General features: G+C 58.6%; 1 protein-coding gene across 12 annotated transcripts in view; it reads right to left on the minus strand.

The window, feature by feature from the left end:
- The window catches only part of Cacna2d2 (calcium channel, voltage-dependent, alpha 2/delta subunit 2), a 119,981-nt gene extending 114,312 nt beyond the window's left edge, over window positions 1–5,669 (minus strand). For 10 of the 12 annotated variants that reach the window (XM_005410284.2, XM_005410281.2, XM_005410283.2 and 7 more), the window contains exon 1: window positions 5,651–5,668. The gene's annotated coding sequence lies outside the window, so the exon portion shown is untranslated. Of the gene's footprint in view, window positions 1–5,650 lie in introns of all 12 variants that reach the window. The other 2 variants (XM_013507591.1, XM_013507588.1) reach the window with 1 other exon arrangement.
- Between the last annotated feature and the right edge of the window lie 331 nt (window positions 5,670–6,000).

The raw sequence follows: 6,000 nt of genomic DNA on the forward strand, positions 1-6,000 counted from the left end.
TCCCAAGACTGCTGTGGGATGAACTAGTAAGAGCCTCTGGAGGCTCTAGGACTTCCCGGGGACCCAGCCTGTACGACCAAGTCCACAGACCTGTCCACTGCCTGCCTGACGCCCAAGGGCGACCCAGTCCAGGTCCTTGTGCCACCCCCACAACTTTTGGCCTTAGAGGTGCTGCAGTGGTGGGAAACACATGCCGGGGGCGGGGTCAGCGCAGCTCACACATCCTCAAGCTAAGTCCGTGTGAAAGGCAGCAGGGCAGGCTGTCCCTCATCGCTCAAGCAAGAGAAGCAGGCTCAGGGCAGCTGCCCATCTTCTCTGTACATTTACTTGGCACAGGGCTCCTGACTGCTTGCCTTGCAGAAAGTGGGGTTTAACCGACGCCCTCTGCCTTCCAGGCGCTCTCCAGAAGGAACAGGCAGGGGTACACCTGGCAGTGAGGGGCTCTGTGTCACCGAAGTGACTGCATTCGGCCCTCCATTCATGCTGCGACACTACCCTGCCCTCTTTACACCAGGCCCTGCTGCAGAGGCTCCCGGCCCGCGCACCCCCCCCACTTTGTGCTCTGGCACCTGCCATCTTATCTCTGGGGTGGGGCCGCAGACAGCACTGGGGCTTGGCTTTCCTGGAGGTTGGGGCTATCATCAGCGCCCAGCTCTTCCTACAGGTAGATGGGAGGCCCCCTGTGCCACGCTGCCCAAGTGCCCACAAGGGACTTGCCATTTTCCTGGCATTTTCTGTTACTTTCTGATGCTCTGCAGTCAGTCTGTCAGCAGTACAAATCCCCTGTGGGCTGCAAGAGATCCACTGCTACAGTGAGAATAGGCTAAGAGCCACACCAGAGGCCTCATCTTCATCTGCATCCCCAGGGCCATGGGCAGGCAGAGAGGAGCCACCCTGCATATTAACTGTCACTAGAACATCTGTGGAGACCAGGGCCTGGCATGCACATGGCAGGTGCTCAGAAAAGGCTAGCTGGGTGACGAACGCCATCTTCATCACTATGAAACATGGGAAATAAGACCCCACTTTAAAGATGAGGTGACCGAGGCACAAAATGACTCACGCAAGGTAACATTCGGGGCTGTCTTTGTGATCTCCAGCTCCTCCCCTTCCCGGGCCCTCCCTGGTGCAAGCTCACCGGCATAGTGTGGAGATACACACTGAGGACAGCAAAGCCCACAGTGCCGGGCCCCTCCAGACGGCCGCGGGAAGCCCCCACCCTTCTTCACTTTAGAGTGACGGCCTCCTCCATACCCCGCAGTCTGGAAATCACCTGTGAAATATATCGCCCCCAGCAAAGCCTTAGGAACTGTGTAAATCACTTGGCTTAATGGCCTCTGGGATTGCCCCCCTCCACCCCGGCCCCAGCTGCTCCATGCCAAGGAACGCCAGGCTACGGGGCACACGATGCCCAAGGCATACTGCACGCTAGGAGGCACGGCTTCGAGGTGCTGCGTGCCTCTCCCAGATCCCACCCCGGCCCTTTGCCTGCTCCCCAAACAGTGGCTCATCATCAGGGGAAGGTGGGTTCAGATGCTCTCCCCAGGGCCTCCCCAGACTTGACAGGGAAAGGCTGAAGGCCACGGGACCAGCCAGGGCAATGGGGGCCTGGCGCAGGAGGTCTCAGGGGCACTGGCTGCGCAGGGCTCCTTACTCACCCTCACTTCCATATCTGCATCGCTGTCCATCTCCCCTATAGACTTGGAGCTCCCTAAAGCCCTCTCGGTGCCCAACACATAGGCAGGTGTGAGGACTGGGGTAAGGAAGGGGCAGTGTCTGCCCTAAAGGCCATGGAATGGTCGGCAGGGGAAGCAGGGCATGGGCAAGCATCAACCAACGCAGAGGAATTGTCTGGAAGAAGGGGGCAGCCTTCTCAGCAAGCCAGAAGATCTCCCTGGAAGGGGGCTGGCCACTGGCCACATGCCAGACATCTGGAGCCAGCACAGCCAGGTCCCATGGTCAGTCTTCCTCAGAGCCAGTGCTTCAGGCTCCCACCCTGCTCCTCTGAGTGTCGTGCTCCCTTGTGGGGAGAGAGTGGGGCTCCTATATTTACCTTCCCATCTACCCCGAGGCCATAGTTCTGTACCTTGGCTCACCCGGAAGGCTCCAGAAAAATGCTGATGTCTGGGCCCTGCCTCCACCTGATTAAATAATACACCCTCGGGTACCTGGGTCCCAGCTGCCTCCCTCCCCAAGGCAGCTCTGGAGACAACCCCCGGCAAGGGAGCCACAGAGGGTGTGTGGTGCTGATCTCTGCATTCTAACAGCAGCCACGCCAACGCCATTCAGGGCCCCGTGTCACATCACGTAAAAGCCTGCCGCAGCTTGCACAGTTGTGACCAGCTTGGTCTGCGCACACCTGGGCAGATCGTGGGCTACCTGCTCAGCCCATGTTTACTGAGCACTGGCAGGTCCCAGCCAGGAGTTCTAGCCAAGGACAGTCCTGTTGCAGGCATAGCTTGCAGGAGGCATCACTGTGGACAGCTGGCCAGGCAGCAAGGGCTTCTGCAGGACAGGGACGGGATACAGAGCCTTGAAATAGCCTAGGAGCCCCCGACCTACACAGGGAGTTAGGAGGTTTCCGGGGACAGTGACTCCCAGCCAAGCACCAATGACAAGCAGAGATCAGCCAGACCACAGAGGGGTCCTGCCTGCAGGTGGCCGGGACCCCCTGCAGCCCAGCCAACTTCTGCCAGGCCTCCTCCATGCGCATAACAGGTGCCTTTTAAGTCCCCGTGTACAGAGATGGTGCTCACCAGTGGGTATCCAGTCCTGAGCGAAGAGACCTGCTCCTGTGCCCACTCCCCAGCCGCTCCCTATAATTATCAGAAGCCACCTCCCTAGGTGTGGGCGCCGTACACAACAGCTTCCAGGCAGAACAGAGATGACAGCTGCACAGATGGGTGGCAGCGTCACCAGTAACTGCAGGACATCACTCTGGAAAGTGCTGGGAATGACGAGGACATCAAGGCTCAGAGGAACGTGTAGGAGGCTTGCCTGGACTCCCACAGGGGCTGGGCAGGGCCGAGGCTAGGGTGAGGCGGGAACGGACTGGGACAAGGGGAGGCCCATGGCCCTGCTCTGCAAGCCCCTGGGGTGTCTAGGGCCCACACTGGCCAACATACGCCTCCCTCCCTCTAATACTCCCTGCCCAGCAGGCAGGCAAGGCCAGGGGATGCGGGCAATGGAGTGAGTGGTGAGGAGGGAAAGAAGGGTGAAAGTGGAGAGGTGGGGGTGGGGGTGAGTCCAGACCGCCCTTCCTCTCCACTCCGTGTTCCCCTGGGAGACAGGGCCACCAGCTCCCAGGGGCGACTTGCAGAAGGCCTTGGAAGTAGGCCCGAACTAAAGGCACGTCCTGGTCTTGGAGGACGCAGGAGTGTGCCCAGTGGACAAGCTCCTTCCTCGGCCCCTGGACTGGCTCACAGCGCTGTCTTCCCTCACGTGACCAGTGGGGAAGAGTGCCCAGAGCAGCATCTGAACCCAGGAGCAGGTCAGCTCAGGACCTACTCCAAGATATATGCCCTTAGCTGACCAACTCCTGGACACTGTGCCCAGCTCAGACCCAGGACTGGTGCAGGGAATGGAGCCTAGAGAGTAATAGGAAGGATTAGGCATCAGGTCACAGTAACATGGCCACATCAGAGCATGGACCTTCTCACAGCCATCAGGAGAGCTGACCAATGACACCCCAGTCTTCTCCGCAATATGCACGCACAAATACGGTCCCACTATACACCCTGCAGCTGCACTTCGCCCAGAGAGAGGGAAGCCTCAGGGCAGCTCCCAGAAAAGTGTGGGCCCTCCTCCAGCCCCACTCATGGCTTATGTCCTCGGCTGCGGACCAGGACGCCAGGTCAGCTGCCCTGCTCCACAGCAGCAGGACATGGCCTGCTGTCAGTGTCCTCTTAGCTCACTCGGCCTACCTTGTCTTCGGACAGCCCAAGCAGCGCTTCCCGCTGCCCAGGACAGTCGGCCCTGCGGCCTGGCTGAGGAGGGGGTGGGTAATCAACTCAACTGGCATAGCATGGCAACGTGAGGGCAGTGGTTGCTCCCTCCGTCCCCCGGGTTTGGGTCTAGGCTGTGCCTCGTTGTGAGAAGTTCACAGCAGTGTCCCTCCGTGGGCCTCCGTTTCTCCATCTGTACCACACGGAGTTAAACAGGTCAACAGGACCAACAGTTCCCATGACCCACACCATCCCACAGGTGAAGGCAGGGTGTACTGGGAAGGGACTGGCGCCAACAGCCTCTTCTTCCTAGTAACTCAGGTGCTTCTCAGGGACCCAGGGGAGCCACAGGCTGAGAGAGAAAGCCAGAGGTACCCCAGACAACCCCCGCAAGGACTTCATCGGAGGCAGCAGCCCTTGCAGCAGGACACACATGAGGGAACAACAGAAGAGTGTGGGGACAGCTGAGGGACCTATGGCCAGGGCTGACCAGGGGAGCTGGGCTGCAGAAGAAAGGCTATGTGGGACAGTACCAGATGCTCCAGTCCCAGCTGGGGATCCTGCCTCTACCACCGGCCATCTGTGAGATGTCAGCATCGCTTTGTGCTGCTGAGTCTCATTTTTACTTGTCTGTGAAATGGGCACACAAATGGCCTGACTTCATTGGCTAGTATGCGTGGAATACACCACCCAGGGCCCCGGCTGAAGTGACGCTGTTTTGGGCAAACAACAGTACCTCCTTGTTCCCTCACAATGGCCACCCTCCCCTCCTCGGCGGCTCCTTTCCTGCGTTCTCCTCAGCCTCCACCCTCAACTTCATGCCTCCTGTCTGACCCACAGCAGACACCATCTCCATTTCCACATTCGCTATCACTCCCGCCTTCTTGCTAACAAAACCCAAGTCTGCAGAATCTCTACCTCCAGCACCAAGGTGACCCCATCCTCAGCTCAAGGGTAAATCCTGGTTAGCCTCGGCCAATCATAGTGTACCTTCTCCGTTGCCGGTGATTGGTTTAGAATGGACATGTGACCCAGTGCTAGCCAATGAAGTGTGAGGAAAATTAGGCTGGGGGCTTCTGGGCAAGGTTTCTTCTTCTGGTAAGAGAAACCCAGAGGAAACACCTCCCCCTCGCCGGATGTCTGGGTCTGACATGATGCCTGGAGCTGTGGCAGCCATCTTGTTGTCATAAGGGAAGTCAGCAAGGTCAAGAACCACACCAAAAGTGAGGCCAGCCGAGCAGAGCACAGGAGGACTTGGTTCTCACTCACAGCCCAACACTCACCCATCTCTGACTCCCTGTGAGCCAGAGAAGGGTCTAAATGTGGGGGAAAAGCTTCACGTTGGGTTGCCAAGGTGTGCACAGAAGAACCTGTCTTCTGTACAGCCAAATATATTCTGCGTATTCAATTTTTGAGGGGGTGACAGTCAGCTCAGTGCCTACTCCTCAAGGGCTCCTGTGAAATGGCTCAGAGCTGGAGGAGGGGTGCAGCGCTGGAGAAGGGGCACAGGGCTGCAGGAGAGGCTGCTGGGTGGGGGGCCAGGGGAGGGCATGTTCAGGGCGCCTTTCTGTCCCATACTCAGGCTGAGCAGCTCAGTCTGGTAGAGGGACGCCTGGTGATTAAAGGCCAAAGGTAGGGTGGTCACAGATAACCCTCACTAAGAGACACTGCAGAAGGGGTGGGGCCGGACAGAGGGAAAGACTCACAGGGCTCAGCTCACAGAGAGGAGAAGCGTCTCAGCAAAGGTCCTGGGTGCACAGGGCAGCTCTCGCTGGCGCAGGCTCATTTCTAACCAATGAAGCTGGGGGCTGGGCGAGGGCGGATGGTTGTGCTGTTTGTTTGTTGGAAACGGTGGTGGCACATGCCTGACCTTTAAGGCTCCCAATGCAGCATTTCAGGTGGCGCCAGACAGAGAACATGGGCTGCGGGAGGAAGTTACCAAGACTCAAATGCCACATCAAGCTCGAAACTGGAGGCAGAGCCGGGTCTCTCCCTGTCTCAGGAAGTCGTTGCCAATCTGTGCCCACCCTGCCTGGGGACAAAGCTGTCCTTCCCG

Source organism: Chinchilla lanigera, unplaced genomic scaffold (assembly GCF_000276665.1).
Source record: "Chinchilla lanigera isolate Chin_1 unplaced genomic scaffold, ChiLan1.0 scaffold00131, whole genome shotgun sequence".
Classification (NCBI taxonomy): Eukaryota; Metazoa; Chordata; class Mammalia; order Rodentia; family Chinchillidae; genus Chinchilla; species Chinchilla lanigera.